Genomic DNA, 17,765 nt, shown 5'->3' with positions numbered 1-17,765 from the left:
CATTTACTGGTGAATCTTTTTGTTGAATTCAATAGTAGAATGAAATTGTAGGAGGTTAACACGCGTGCGGACTATTTCAATTCTTGCAACTTTTATTACTTTATTGAATTTAATTATTTATTATGTAATATGTTTTCGGATGCTTTTACGTGTTATGGTAGAGAAATGAATCGAGAGTCTTGTGAAGAATTAGTAATATTTATTTACAAATGATTAAATAGAATTATTTGATTTTATGTATTAATTTTCGTATAAAGGAACTGAGTTTGAGGATAACATTGTTTTGATATGTTCATGCAGTACCAGGAGTAATTATTGCATCATTTTTAATGGTAGAACTATCACACACGATAAACTGGTTTACTTCCTTTACTTATCAATTATTGAAATTCTAAAGGTATAATTGAATTTGTTTTTAATCTTGTCAAAAATTAATATTTTTGTTTAAATGGCTTATAGGAATTTACAAAGACAAACTCTTATCATTTTCGTAAGAATTTAATGTCTTTATGTCGTATGCACAATTTTATATAACAGAGTGATTAATGAAACTGTATTATAATTTATGTTTAATTTACTTTAATCGTAGACATTGAATTGCACATTTTCGCAATAAATACTCATTTTAATTAATTTTCAAATGCCAGTGCTACGGAAAAGGTAAATAATGACGTGTCTGAAATTCGAATAATGCAATGAACGTGTATTTCTCCTCGGTATAAAACTACTATGATTGGATTAGATGTAAGGCGCAGGTCTTGGCAAATGATGCAATGTTTGGAAATTTCTTTACATGGTACTAATGATACTGGCGATCTTGAAAAATATACGCGAACTTTTTATACCCAAGTAACGATTCTATTCAAAATTATAGGGATTTTATCAAAATGTCTAAAAAAAATTATGAAAACATGAAATCAACTACTGTATTGTTTTAAAGAATCACGAAAGATTATTACGACCATTTGTGTCGCCATTCTGAAAAGAACAAATTTCAGTATATAAACGATTACTATAATACTTAATGAAAAACTACTGTTTCGCTTTTAATGGAAATATGTTTTTATCAGTGTACGTATGCAATGTTGAAATACGTTTAAACAAGAAATCAAGCAATTTCAGTCAAATTAAAATATAAAAATGTTCAATGAAAATATAAAAGGTTGTTTCAAATTTTCGACAAAACACCGAAGTCGTAAAAAAAATACCAAATAAAATCGGTACGTGTCAATCCATAAAACAACGAAACACTTCAAGTAAGAAACAACGACGTTCGCGTTTTTCATTCAAGACTTAATAACAGATGAACATTCAAAGCGATCATCCAGAGGATTCAAGCAAGTAGATAATAACCTACTTATAAAACGTATCTACGTCTAACATTCTGATAGAGGAGATTTCAACATCTTATTCAATCGAAGCCTCTTTATCACCTCGTACAACCGTGTCTTATTATAGAAGAAAGTCCGCCGCGCAGACGGCAGTTATTTAGGCGGCGTAATTTGCGTCGCAGGCGGAATAATGGCAATTAGTATCTGAAAAGGAAAACGCAAGAGGACGGTTCGTTAAACATCCAGCAAGAAATTTCTCGTTACAATTGTCCGAGTGCCAAATATGCGCACGCGGCTCGCTAATATCATCGTAGCCTTGATTCCGACGATCCACCGGAGTTATCATCTCATTCTCTCCCTCGGATCTTGCTGAATAATTCATGCGCCTCGCCAAACGCGTGATTCCGCGCGGAACAGGCCGGGCACCAGATACTACTGTGCAGTTCTTTATGTCCTGAGTCAATCCTAAGGCCCCCCATACACGTTGGAACTTACAGCGATGCAGGCATCGCTACAACTGATGTATTTAAGCCTTTCAAGGTTTTATTACACATGCTTTACTCAAGCAAAAAGTGAAAAGGGTTCAAACCCATCGTTTGTAGCAATGGTCCTGCATCGCCACAAATGTCACCGTGTATAGAAACCTCAACACTAGATTTATTCACATTTATTCTACACTTTATTCTACCGCTCCTAGAACACTACATGTTTATTCATATATATTGCGGAAATTAGAATTTCAAGAACAGAAAATTATAGTGTGTATTCGTATAATTACACCAACCAAAATCGGCTTAAATTACTATGAAATACTGTTCAAAGAATTCTTATCTATCTATAAATTAAATCTAGTGTTAAAAGTTGAAAGTGCACAGGAGCGAGAGGAATCGGCCGCACGCTCCACTTTAGTTCTTTCAGGGAACATAGTAGCCGAGCCTCTTGCGTTTCCCGGATTTGGTAGACATAAAAAGCCGTCAATATGTACAATAGAAACAAAATTCGACGTCAATGTTCATCACACCTCACTCCCGTCGCATTCTGACCGTCTGCTTTCTTCGTCTGGTGGCTCGACCAATAACATCAACTGTTGTTCTATAGTTATTGATGCGAGTATCCTGAATGGAAGAGTCCTCTTGCCCATGTGACTTTTTAGCTCTTAGGATTCATTCAGGACGTGAGAGCTGCACAGTATGTATTGCGATTTGGTTCCCGGGAACGGGGACACGGGTAAAAACAGGCACCTGTCGCTTCGTTCGATCGATCTTTGCGTAGCCGGGTTCCTCGGGAAACCGGGTCAAAGCTTTCGGTGTAAACCCGTCCATCCATTTACGCGGCACTTTTATTACGCGAGATAGGATTTAAAATGAAGTTTGCTGCGCGGTTTCGTATTTCAAGATATAGATTATTTATTTTATTATTTGAAATAAAAGGGAATAAACTACTTTAATAGTGAATTGAAGTAGACTATTTTCTTCATCATTTAAAATGAAATGACACACATTTTGTAATATTTACTATTTAAAACACCCCTTTACACTGTACTGAATTCAAATAATCCAATCAAGTAAAAAATGCTCAAGAGAAAATCCTAGGTTCTAGAAGGATTAAGCAAATCCTCGAATCACCCTAGCTAAATAAACCAGTTAAATGTATCATAGATCACTATCCAATTCTAAACTGCAATCAACATTTATCTACGATTAATCATAGCAAAATACGAAATGGATACAGAATTCAGGATTACTATCTAATCCTGAACTTCAATCTTAAACTATCAACAACATGTATCTACTATTAATCGTAGCTAAATGCGAAGGGGATATGGAACTCATAAGCTTAGTAGAAAGAATAAAGCTGTGAACCTAATTAAAATATTACTTTACAAGAAAATGTGAGGAAATAATAACAGGATGCATTCCAACAATATCAATAAGGATAAGAGTTATCGCCTAAACTCAATTCAGAGTACTGTGCTCTGACTTTTTTAATTGTCCAGCTGACCAATTAAAAAGTCTGCGATAGACAGTCAGTGATCTGTGAGTACGGTGCTTTAAATAGACGAGCGTCATCAGACGCGCATCAGTGTAAGCATGTTAACGGGCCCCTGATGAAGCTGGCTAGGATGCTGATGGAACGTCCGGAGCATTTTTTTTCTAGCCGACACTGCTTGCACTTAGAAGTATCACCTAATGACGACACGAGTCGTGAACGACTTAATTACTTCATCTTAAGAAGATATTCTATTTTGTTTGTGAGAGAATTTTTATAAACGTAACATGTTTTTATAAAAATAAATTAATATGACCTTTCACACATCATACAACACACATTATTAACAACTTTCTACGCCAAATTTATATAATGGAGCAATGAAACAAAAAGCGGAATGTTAAACATTTGCTATTGGACATTTAATACAATCGATAATCTATAATTTTCAACTTCTGACATCTTACAGGTCATAATAAAAACAACATTGTCCAATATAAAAAATGGAAACTGCTTCACTTTTTTGTATTACTTTAAGATTTTTAGCCTGATTAATTCTATAAAATAACTGCTGAGTCCAAAACAATCTTTTTTACTTACCGTTTTATTGAAAATATTAATTTCTGATTTTAGCAGAAAAAATGTAGTAAAGTGTTAATGTTTGGAATTTTTAACTAAATTACTATGTAATTATAGCAAAAAGACAGTAGAATTATATGAAGAAATATCATATAATCTTGTGAATGTTCACAAAAAAGTGTGGAAAAGTCGAAACGATATTCTCGTTTCATTTTCATAGAAAAAATTTCCGAAAAAAGGCTTACTTTTCGAATCTACAAAGTAGCATACACTCTTAAGATTCAATATGTTTTTATGTAACCATATGAAGCTTTAAGTTAAATTAATTCTACTGATTTCAACTTTACGAAGAATTCTGGATTAATGTAACCTATATTATTGTTTATTAGACAAACAGATCAAGAAAAACGATCTACATCTTTTAAGCACTCTGTCGAGATAGAAATTTAAATATTCCGAATATTTAAACGAAATTAAAAGTTTATCACCTAAAATGAAGTTTTCGAATAACGAAAGTCTACTTCCAGCTTAGATCAAGAACTATTTTAGAACAAGTGATCATTTTCTTTGGAGACACAGGTTGATTGCGACAAATTGAATCTGATTAAGTCTATGCACGATAAAAACTAAAAATAAATCCAGTGATCGTAGGCGTAACAGAAATCCTCTTGTAAGAATTAAGGGAGATACATATCTAATCAGATAAAAGCTAATCTTTCTTTATTGTTTAATCAGTTTCTTATGAAACATTGTTCGGCTGTTGTCAAAGTCAAATATACACTGGAATTTGTACGTTTCTTGAAACCTGCATAAAAATCTAGTAATGTGAAGAAATATTACTTTTCATTTAATAATATGTTTATTTTATATTTTTATTTATCTTTATTTCATTCGTGGTTTTTTCAAATTCTTGAATTATTATACAATGTTTTAAGCAGCATCTAAAGCATCACGAAAGAGACTTTTTATTCAGATTAATTGCAATATTTTTGGTTCCTTATGTTTGATGATATCGGTTTTCAGTCAATGTTCAATCTACTTTCCTTAATTAGCAAAACATAGTTAAGTGAATGTTCTAATGAATTTTAACAATAGTTTAAATGAATCTATTTCTCTCATTTTCTTTCACAGGTTGATACCCGAAGTCATGAATTAACGACGTAAATGAGTTTAATCATAAATAAACACAGTTTCGTCGTAATTACGAACTACTGTGCGGATATTCCATGCATATTATGTTAAATTATTGTCTGCAAGAGTAATTTTAACTCATACAGACAAACAGGTAATTTGATTGTATCATTGATACGAGCAGAGGAATAATAAAACAAAACGTTATTGTTCATTTAGATAACAAGTAGCGATAACAAGTTTTACTGTAACTTAGGTCGATAATGTACACCAGGCGTCATCTGACAGAAACGATCTCCTAATTGCCAATTTTCTAGAATCTTTACCGTTCTAGGCGGCCACTTGGCTAAACGGAACCTACAATTACTTCATTAGTACTTGATTAACGAGTAATTCATGTTACTTAGACTTTTCTCCGGAGCTTTCTGGAGATCTGCGAACAATTTGTGACCGCCCGTGGAAATTCCTGAACAGCGCGACCATAAATCCGCTTTAAATTATTTATATCGATCCGATGATATCATACCTAACATTAGAAATATTAACTTCTCTTACAACAACAATACATTAACTGTAATTTCAATGTGTAAATGTTATTTATTTATTTTATTAACGTCAATATTATAATATTATTACAAATATTCTTGAATTCTTACTGTATAATCTTAAGAATGACAACAATGATACAAATCTATAATTAATGCTACTAATTTCATAATTATATACGCCCTTGAAAACATGATTTTATTACATACGCAACATTAATTTTCAATAACATACGAAAGAAGTAGCACTAATAATTAAAACTGATTTGCTATTTGGTTTAACATATTTGACCTTTGACATAAAATATTTTTGTTATTTTATTTAATCTTGTATTGTATGTAATCTTATGTTATAAAAAATAACCGATAATTTTTGGTAAATAAATAATCGTAATCGAAATAGCGGAATATGTAACGGGCATTGAAAGTATAAAAAACCCACATCATTGTTTATTATTGGCTGCTTATTATGTAACGGTAATCCAATACATATCATTAAAATATTCTGCATGCTTAAACACGTCGGACGATGTAGCAACGGCAGCAGTGCGCCGATACCATAATTTACTTTTATCGAAATTCTATCTTGTATCCTTTCAACGATAAATGCGAATGTTTTCATTGATAATTTGCAACTGGTACGTCGAACCGAGCACGCGCTATTTGGAACACGCCAGATTTACTTGCTCGTTTTAATACACGTTTTTCTGTTTTTATTTTCTTGTGGAACCACTTGTTGATCGTAAATCACCGTGAATTTACGTGTTTACAAAAAACAACCTAGAATTACGGTTCACGTTTCCAGATTCTTTCATAATCAAATTTCCGAGTTTTTATTGTTCATTTAATCGAAACTTGACTTTTCATTTAGCTGTGTATTATTGACGAGTAACGTGATGCAATATTCCTAAGAAAGATAATGGCTGTATATTTAATCTGAATTTAATTTAACACAAAATTAATTACTACTTCGATCTGCATCATGATATAAATTTACCGAATTAAATACGAAACATAGTTTTACGTAATTTTAAATCAATGCCAATTATTTTTGTCTTAAAAGAAAATTTACGTTGCGTTCAATGTATTACAAATTTTTAATGACGTAATTTCAGGACTTTTAGCGTTGATTCGATTAAAATTTCTTTTTCACTTATATGTTAGAGAAAATTGTTTAAATGAATTTTTAATTTAATATTCAAAATAAATCGATATTTCGGAATATATTCCATTACAAGTTTAATGCGCTGGCAACGAACACTCGCTCGCAATTGTAATTTAATCCAAAAAGTGGCACAGAGCAGAAGACGAAAATTGTTCTTTCCGTCGCGAAGGTTTCAAATGTATCTCAAGGTTAATTCTATATTTTTTAAATGACATATTACATCCGTTATCTCTTAGGATATGAGAAACAAGTTCATCGACCCGTCGCGCAAGGTCATTCAAGATCTTGAACGCATGGTAACGTAATCTTGAAATTACATCGGCCGCGCAAGGTGAAGGTCGGAACATTGACTATCAATTGCGAAAAACGGTAATATACGACGGACCTTTACGCTCGCGTTGTGCATGATCTTGCACTACGAGTCATCGAACTCGACTTTTTAAAATACACTTTAAAACGTTTAGAATACGAACGGTCACATTGTTGCATTAAGTAGTGCAAATACTTCCTTAATATTATTACCTACGAGGAAACTGATCAAGGTTCATGTGATGTGTGCATCATTATATAAGGTGTCCCAAAGTAGAACGCATTAATATGTCCTACATTTTTAATGAAATGGGGATTTAAATGCTTAAAACAGATTTTGAATAAACATTAAAACAATTGCAGAATAAATAAAAATATAGATAGAACAGACAAAAATAAATAAAAAGCTTATAGGAAATATTTTATTTAACCCTTCGCACCCGAGAGGTGACTCTCAGTCACCGTTTGATTCAACAGAGCAAAATCATATAATTAAAAATTTTTTATTTAAAATTCAATATTTCATTCCGTGTAATGTAACAACAGATGGAATATTAAAATAAAGCAGTTCTCTTCCTTAATTTATACACAGTTTTTCTTTATGATAATTGGAAAAAGTATCAACGATATTTCATCAGAAAATAATGAGTATCTATAATAAATAATATTGTCGAATGCAAAGAGTTAATGAGTGTATTATACGAATACCATTATAACACTATGCCAGAACTAGATCAGTTCTTTGAACGTTTCTTGACGTTCAAAATCACTCGAAGATCACACTTAAATTCGTTTCAATGTCAAAACAAGGATGCAATAGAAAAACTATATGTTTCCTGTATAATAGTAGTCTACGCAGCCTTTCCATAAAATGAATACCGATGTCTTTAAAAAAGTTCGAAGATATAAATATGATTGGTATTTAATTCATTTTATTTTATCGTATTTTAAAGATTTATTGCAAACATTTGAGAGTTCTCTTTCTGTTAGGGCACTTTATATATCACAAGAATCAGGTGTACTGAATATAAAATTGGATACTATATTATAATGTATTAATGTATTGGATACATTAAGAAAAGACGATTGTTCGCTGTTTGGCAACGAGAAGGAGCGGATTGTCACTCTGTTACTTTATTTTAGTTATCCTTGCTCGTTTCTTGTTCAGGATACTCGGAACGGCAAAATGAATTTTCGAACAATGTTTGAGAAGGTTACAAAAAGACAGACGGTTGATTAATCAACGATGCGAGATCTGGAAATAAAACTCGTAGATAGAGTATCCGGTTATCAAGACATCGAAACTGGAACTCGACCGAACCCGAAACCTTTTCCTTTATTACGAATACACGTCTCAGAAGACTCGGCTCCGATGGCATCATTCCAAATCACATGACACCAAGTGCCTTTAGCTATATCCAAGTATTTTTTTCTCTATCTCACGCGACATCGCGCTATTTTAATGATATGTATCCGTCCGTTATAGGCGTTGTAGTTATTTTCAAGCTTTCCAAGCGTCCCGTTCCCTGCAGCGCAACTGTTTCAGCCCCTAACAGCTGGGATCGCAGGGATTAACACTAAACCGTACCGGGAACCGGTCAAATGATCGGATTTAAAATTATGCGTTCTCTTTCGTACATTTAAACCTTTGTACTCGATTTATTTCCAATGTTGTTGGGTGTAAACTTGTATTTAACTTTAGAGAAATGAATTAAAGTAATTTACAGTGGTAGATTTCAACGTTTTATATTTATTTTATTTGTTATTATTAAAATAAGATTTAATTTTTATAATCTTTTAAAGTTTGTACTTTTTAAAACAATTTCCAACGTTCTATAACAAATTTGTATTATCATCTTCAGCATGACATACGAGTGCAAATGGTTAACCCTAAGGGACACGCAATTTTAATCTCTTGCCCTACGGTTTATTTCTCAACTATGGTCGGCATAACCACTTCGCAATTAATAATTTATATGAGTAATGTTTATACTTAAATTTTGTTTAAATCCTTCACCAAGAGTTTGACACGTTATTCTAAGGCAAGAGGTTAAAGAAACAAAATACTTGACCCGCATGGAACTTGGTAAGGGATTATAAGTAATTTCAATTAAGTTTGGTGGATTACAAAATATCCCAACATGCAATAACTGTCAACAAAGAGTGGGACAATTTTAAACCCACGTAACCCAAAAGGGTTAAGTTTAGATTCCTATATTGTCTGATTGATCAGTTTTCCAATTTTTGCCTTCCTTTTTGTTTCTGTTTGCACTAACAAAAATTTATCATCTACCTTTTATCATCTAATCTTGTTTACCTTTATTTTGTAGCCAGTTATTTGACTGATTACGATAGGAAAAGTGCCGGTACGGTTAGCGTTAACCCTCCAATCGTGGGCAATGTGGAATTCACGTTTTAACACTAAAACTAGACAAAAAGGTGAAAAATGGCCCATTCCTGATTTCTTCTTTTTGCAATTATTAAAAAGATAATTTGAAGAGATATCGTTTTACTTTAATTTTTCGTTAGAATATATTATAGATGCGTTTGCTTTGCGTTTGACGAGTATACACATTATTATTCGACCTTATTGCACGCACAATGAGAGATTTCTCAAATTAAATTCCGCAGTTCACTGATTAAATAGGCTTTTGAGGAAGATTGAGTATACGACTAAAAACAATTGAAAATATTAATATTTGGCAATCTAAAACCGGGCTATCTGACTTAGAATTATCCTATCAGATTTGAACGAAACCGAGTAGCTTATAACCATCGCTAGACTTGATCCGGAATGCATTATTGCGCCAGCGGTAGGCCGATCGTAAAAAATTCTGATCATATGACTTGCACCGGCAACAGGGAGCGGAGGCATTCATTCACCTTTGAAACAGGTAGAATTACCTTCTAACGGTCTCATTGACGGTGTGTGCCCGCCCAAGCGTTCCCGACTTTCTAACGAGCCAGCTGATTCCCCTGATCCGCCGGCCGATCAGCTGTTTCTGATCTCTCACACAATTTTTGGCGTGCAATCGGCCAGCATCGCACGGCCTATTGGACTTCCAATCGATCGCCGCGGGTAGGTGAGCTGGTCTGAACGTGTTACACACGGATGTTACGTTTACGGGCGAGCTATAATTACGCGGCCATTAGTGTTTAATGAAATGCGGACGAATTGGCACCATTGTGCAATGATTCGCGGGTCACGGCGCTGCCCGGAAGCGGAGGAAAAGACGCCGCGCGCATCTGCGAACTGTTTAACACTAAAATTACCAGATATGATTAAAGAAATGAGATATGATTAAAAAAATTGATTTAGCAATACGTAAACTAAATTGTACATCAATTAAAGTCTCAATAGATGCACTATTGAAGTTTCTATAAAGAAATTTCATCAAATTAATTTAATTGCTCGGTAGTTTTAGTGTTAATAATATATTTCACTAATAAGAATATTTAGTTGGAGAGTTTTTCATTCCGAAACTTGCATCAATGATTCTTAATTTAACTTTAACAACAATAATTATACTTGCATTAATGCTACATTAAATGTCACGCAAAAATTTTAGATGATGGTTATTTAATATTTAATATTGTATGATTAATTTGTACGAATAATACGTGAAATATTGAAACGAAATGGTTTTGTCTTTTAATTTATGTAACATGCATTTTTATTTTTACAATATAAATAAGATGTGGAGAAAACTCGAAAAATATATTTATATTATTGGGAACAGATTTGTTACGTTGTCATGACATGATAAATTTTGTGAAAGAAAATGAACAAAAAAGTTAAAATGGCGCTTTACAAATTTATTTAAGAACATTCGAAAAGCAATAAAATTGTACAGATAATATGATACGATTACGACAGGACGAATAATTGTATGGACTACTGTTATGATATTCAATATGGATCTCAACACAGAACCATAAAGGACTAAAGTTTGAAACTATTCGGAGAAATGTGTAGCCATTCTCACCTTCCGTGGACAGAATCGAAAACCGAAGTGTAATTGTTTCTCGGAAGGTCTTCATGCCTCATGTGAATGAAATTTGTCGTGAGTCAACGTGCTATAAGAAAATAAGATGACTAATAATATTTTTATCTGTCCTAATCAAGCTTGCATAATGAGCTTCAAGCTACTGAAAATTTATTTCTAGAAAATAAATAGATTAAATAAAATTCCTATTTCTTACTTAAGGAATTCATAGTTCTGTGATCTTTATAGTGGCAAACTAAGCAAAACACGATTCGATAGGTAAAAATCATTAAAACACTTTACGCAAGGTTTCTTCATTTCGTTTCTAAATAATTTGAGATCTGATGGAGATCAGCATTACATAATTTCGTGTGTGTACGCTGATATGAACGAGGTAACGTCGGCAAAAGGATCGAATAAGAAAAGTATAATTATGGATTCTTGTAACGTTGCACATCGATTTGCTTTAAAAATAGACACTTTTACAATCACGAAATAATCAAGAGGCACGAAAAGCAGGCATGCGAATTATCGTTATAAGATAGAAATAACTTTATACTCGACTGCAGACCGCTCATCTGTCGGCATAAAAGTTCAATCATCGTCGGTTTAATTGCAAACGTTATGGCTTTCGTTTATTGCTAAGTAAGCTGAACAGAGTGTTTCTTTTCGTTGCCTGTTTGGGAGCAACGTAGAATGAAAAGTGGAATTAAAAATTAGGTTAAAAAAGAAATTTATGTTGTATCATATAGTATCGTTTAACAAATGTTAATGATTATACAAAAATACATTTATTATTAGAAAATAAATTAACGCGGACTAATTATTAAATAAAAAGTGAACTCGAAAATATCTTTACAATATTTCTACTAATGTAAATGAACATTTGACTTCATTTATCGAATTAGTAATTGAAATCTTCTAGAAAATATGTTCTTGAATTCCTTCGAGGATGAAAATATCGTTATTCGTAGTCCACGTATTGAAAGAAACACTGTAACTCACGTGAAAGTATTTTAATGGCAGAGAAACCAACATCATGGCAAGATAATAGTTTATGACTCATAACAGTAACATGAACGTTAAGGATTGTATTATAGTAAATTAATCACGATCAATCTATTTAATGATAAATGATGAGGGATTAGAAAAGTTTGCACAATGAATTATGCTAATAAAAGTAATTTCTCTATGTATTAATGGAAATTCGTTATACTGTGATTAAATTTAATGTTTGTGTCCATAATTCGATGATGTTCAATGTGCTTCGCGTGGGTTTCTTATGCAGTTTCTCATACAGATAATAATCAACGTTCGTAATTAATCTCTGGGAGCGAGTATAAACTTCACGACAGTTCTAGAATCACTTTGTAAAGAAACAAAAGCAGTAATATAGCTACCTAAGCAAACTTACGGTGATGATTTCATGCGTATTCTTTCTTTGCCAGCTAACATGCATGCTGCACAGATACGTTCGTCTTATTTGTTTCGATATCCTGGCAGCACGATGACCGCAGTATCCAACGAAAAAATACTGATTAAGAAATCTGATTCCTTGTCTATTCGAATGACGCAATGAATCGTAACAGTTTTATTTTTAGTGAAATATCTCTGCTTTATATCATTACATTTTAACATTTTAAACATAAGTAGGCTAACAACTAATGAACCATACTTTATCGAATTCATTATTTGTTTCTAAGATTGAAAACATATTATTATAAGTAAATAAATGAAATTAAATAAATTGTAATATTAATAATTGAGTTTTCATATTTCACCCAATTTTTTATTGTATTTTTAACAAACCAAAAGTTATGAAAATAGTATACCCAATTTATATTTACTGTCCTTTTGTTAAGAAAAATGGCGAATTATTCATTGTTCAGCCTAATAAACAGAGTACCACATCACTTTTATGTAAACTTTACAAAAAGATAAGTTACTTTAAATTTGGCCTTAAAGACTGCACGTGTTTCAAATAAAACACGGTACCTAACGGAGCATTTTCACAAAGTCAATTATATTCCTCTCGTGTCCATAATTTGCGTATGAAAAAATTGTCTCGATGCACTATTAATATTCATTATGTATTCCATTTCCGAGTAGCCGTTGTAAATACATAAACACGATGAAAATCAAGAGTACTTCGTTAAAATATATTGAACTCCGAACACTTGAAGTGAGCATTGAAATTATTTGTAATTTCTAAAATAAGATTTTGATAATATTTAACTGTTGTTCTGCGAAACGTTATAAATAATTACAAAGAACTCTGATACCGATAAAACGGAAATTGAGATATCTAAACTTTCTCCTTTGAAATTTTATAAGAAATTACAAAGAAGTCCGATAAGAATGAAACTCAGGATACACTAGCACTGCGTTACATAGTATTACTGGTTTAGATTCTTATGAAAGATTTACCTCCGATTAACATGAGTAGAATCAGTCTCATTATTTCTTTATCTCACTTCGATAAAGAGACTTTTTCAAATTCCTCGAAAGAGAAATGTTTTAAAATTTTATTCCACGGAACTTTAAACAATATTATCACTGAATCTCAAGGTACAGATGAAGTATTTTTTATAAATTATTGGTTATAAACTTCGTTATAAAACCCTTTCTTTGTACCACAGTGACCTTTGACGTTTGGCCATATGAGGTCAAGAATGAATAAAATGATTGCATATGGACGTCATATTGTTTCATCAATAAGAAATAAGAGACATATTTTTCTCGTCCAATCAAGAACAGAGACTAAATAATAAGAAACAAAGAAAACAATGAAAATAAATAATGTGACTTAATCAAAGAAAATAGTAAAAAATTAGACTAATATTAACCAACAATACCAAATCCAGACAAAAAAAATCAAGTGAGCACAATTTTTTAAAAATAATTTATAATTAATTTAAATATATATATTGCAAGCTAGGGTGTTCGGAATACGTCAGTGATGGGTGATATATTCTAAAATAAAATGTGCGGCCGTCAAACCGTTAACTCTCTTTCTGTCAAGATCAATTGTTGCTTGTATATTTAACGATCCATACGTGACACACTTTTATGCAATAATGCGGTAATACGTGTAACCGATATTTCGAGCCAATCAGAGACATTACCCGTTTCGTCCGCGCAGGTATTACGTTTCGCACGTGAGCATTTGCACGCAACAGAATCGATCGAGCCACGGGTTCGTGGCATTTTCTTTGAAGTCGCTTAGAATGTACTCGGCAAAAGAACCCGGTCATTCCTGCTTTACTCTCGCGGCCGTGATATTCAGTTTGTCTTCTAGAAATGCCACGGTACGATAAGAACATATTATCAGATAAATATTGCAGCTATTCTGGAAGGTTCTGGTATCGATTTGCTTCCAAACTCACTGATGTTTCTTCTCTCAAGATAATTATCGCCGACGATGAACTCGAACGCGCTTCTGAATTCTGAAACTCGTTTCCAAACTCAACAATACTTTTCCCCTTGAAATAATAATTTTATCATTGATGAATTCACACGTGTTTCTGAATTTTGAATTCACAAATATTTGACAATGAAAAATAAACCGAATAGGTGCAACAAACTGTTAAGTCATCGTTTTATTTAGAATATGACTTCAACCTTGCTGCGATTTATTAAATATCTATGAAATAACTCTGAAATAAGGAAGCATCTATGTCTATAATTATATACGTATTTATTCTGATGAATATTGCATAATCATTTTTTAATCAACAGTGAACAGTTAAACAGTCACTCTGAATCATCTCGCGATCACTATGGAGCAACCCATCGTGAAGAATATGCGTGATTTATAGGTAAATGCGCGTACAGTGAAAAATTACGATAGTAAGTCGGATTTTATATATTATACATTCTTTATTTTTTATCTGTAGATAAAAGAACGCGATAAGAGCTACTTATCAGATGAGTAATACAGTGATTCAGGAATTTTCTGGTATCGAGTATCAGCTGAAACCCCTGCAACTTTTGTAATAATCACCACAACAACAACAACAACAACAATAGCAACAACAGATAAAATATATATATATATATATATATATATATATATATATAAAGCCAATACAGGTCATCGTTAACACGCAATCTGCTATCGCAACTACTGGTATTATTCTGTTATTGTGGATTATTCGCAAAATTCCTTTTGTTGCGTAACATTAAATTATTTCACAGAACATATTCCCGCAGTAACGACCGTATTTCTACTAGTCACGTTGTTTGCAATGTTCCTCCTCAGCCATCGATCAATTTAATGTAATTAATCATTTTTATCGACTATCATTGCGGAACGGAATCGCGAGATGCTGGTCGATCCTTTATCACGTCGCATCGCTTGTTCTTATTGTGTACCGTTGTGATTTACGATCGGAAAATTAATATATCAACCGTTAAATATGAATGTAAAATTAATCTTTATGTATGAAAGTTTGAAAACTACGGATTAATGTTAAATATTCTCGTTTGTAGCAACTAATAAAAAAATTCATTGTATTTACGATTTTACTCATTTAACCAGTTAACTGCGTTCGACACATACACGTTATCTTAAAACGCAAAATGGTACTAATTTTTCAATGATAAATTACTTACTTTTTCAGATAAACGTTTAATTCTTCTTCGTTTCGCTGTAGGTTTTCACTATAATATATTATAGATCCATTTGCCCTGCGTTTGATAAGTATGCATTTTATTTGATTTTCTTGTGCGTACAATGAGAGATTTTTCAAATTAAATTCCACAGTTAACTAGTTAAATGTCTCTTTATAGCAATAGTATCAACTACATAATAAAAATTTCATTGGTTTCAAAATTCACCATATTTTATGTAGACGTCCGTGAGACTGTGCGTCCACGCTTAAAGGTTAATACGAAGGTGTAACAATTTCTTGTTTCTTCTGTAAGGGCGTAAGTAAACACTATTTAATTTTGACGCAATTACGTGAACAGAATTATTACACAGAAAACATTACCCGTATTATAGGTTCAATTAAATTTATTTATGAAAATAAGAAAGTTATTTTGTGGTTACGGTGAATTTATAAAATAATTTACAAAATTAAATTTCCCATAGAGAAAACTTGTGAAAGATTCATCATTTTCACTCAAAGGGTTAATGAAATTTTGAACTCACATCCCAACAACTTTCAGTTCACCAGGACAGTTAACTTAATTTTTAAATTTGTTTGTATTTTTTTCAACCATTAAAGGAAGATTTGACAAATATAAATCCATTGTGGATACCTATCTTTGTCTAATATTTTCATGTATTTTTACAATTCTAATGTCATTTGGATTATTTCATGAAAAGCTATCTTTTATTACATAAGCTGTCATTTTGTGGAGTCATAAAAAGTAGACTTTTTATATCAACCTCATTTTTACAATTATATAAGCGCAATATTTTTCTCGAAAGTAAAAAAGTGGAAATTACGAAGGATTAACGCGTCACTTCTGCTTTATTTCCGTTTCTTAAACAACTTCACCATAGTAGGAACATCCCTTTGATATTTACGGTATCTGAAACAAATAGGATTTCTTCCCTTAGAGCAAAGGTTCTCAATTCTTTCTCAAATTGCATACTGCGAAGTCTCGTGCAACGGACGGTACATAGCCTGTGCGCCTTACAAAAGATCGGCTGCACATGCAATAAAGATCGATAAGGAGATTCGCTCCGGTCTTCGCGCGGTCCGTCCCCTTAATCGGCTTACGGCGGGCCTCGGTCTTTTCGTAAAGTCAGCGACTGATCAAGAAAACAGATTGCTTAATAGGCTAACGCGATTGTAGGTTTCCTTCGATTATGCAATCGCATCTCAATATTCTTCGGTGTGCTGACATGAATACACAGCGTCCCTTAAATTCTCAAGTTGGACATCTTTTTGGGCGGAATATGTATGTGCCTTTATGTACGTGTTCGATTTACATCCCTTAGAACGTTGAAGTAGTATGTACTATCTTCTCGTTAGGATTACACGACGTAACTGCATGCACAATAGTTTACTTTCTTTATTATGCACTGTGCCGCAAAAAAGTGTTACCACAGTTTATTAACTGATAAAATGTTGAATTTTATTTTACAGAAAAAAAAGAAGAAAGACATAGCTCGTTATAAACATTGAAAGTAATCTCTACGATATTTAATAAACACTTTGTAACCAATTAAAGTGTGGTAACATTTTTTTGTGACACTGTATTTCTAGAATATCAAGATATGCCATCGAGTTTTTTTAAAATATATTTAATAAATTTCTATATATTTCAATATATTTAGCACCAAACGTGCCGTCACTTCGTATGTACCGATTTCTACTGTTAACCGTCAAATAATTCGTTATACAATGAAAGTAAACAAGTTAGATGGTAAAGTTTTCTGGGCGGAAATAAAATCAAAGGAAAAGATAAAATCGAAAAAACTGATTAAATCGAGAATATAAGAATTGATGTAAAGTTAAATAAATGACAGAAAACGCAGAATTTTAAATAATATTTTGAAACCGGTCACGATACGTTTAGCATTAATATATTTTTGTTACGAATATCTTACTCAAAATACAAATACCCATGTATTCGCAAAATATTTAAAGTTACATTTAAAATTCAAATTTCCGTGTTCAAATTGCAAAAACTTAATATTCTTTGAAGGTTTCAAGTAACGACTAAATATTACGGACAGCTTAAGAAAAATTGGCCACTCGGAACGTTCATCTAA

The 17,765-nt window shown here is 32.3% G+C and overlaps 1 protein-coding gene and 1 long non-coding RNA gene across 7 annotated transcripts in view; one reads left to right on the top strand and one right to left on the bottom strand.

Moving 5' to 3' along the window:
• The window catches only part of sky (GTPase-activating protein skywalker), a 56,500-nt gene that overhangs the window by 18,395 nt on the left and 20,340 nt on the right, over positions 1-17,765 (bottom strand). The window lies entirely within an intron of this gene.
• Positions 14,309-14,966, top strand: LOC143175109 (uncharacterized). Its single transcript, XR_012999751.1, has 3 exons — positions 14,309-14,343; positions 14,774-14,853; positions 14,932-14,966. It is a non-coding gene; the product is annotated as an uncharacterized LOC143175109 (long non-coding RNA).

Source organism: Nomia melanderi, chromosome 11 (genome assembly GCF_051020985.1).
Source record: "Nomia melanderi isolate GNS246 chromosome 11, iyNomMela1, whole genome shotgun sequence".
Classification (NCBI taxonomy): Eukaryota; Metazoa; Arthropoda; class Insecta; order Hymenoptera; family Halictidae; genus Nomia; species Nomia melanderi.
The sequence above is the reverse complement of the archived record's forward strand: the minus strand, read 5'-3'. Positions and strand labels throughout refer to the sequence as shown.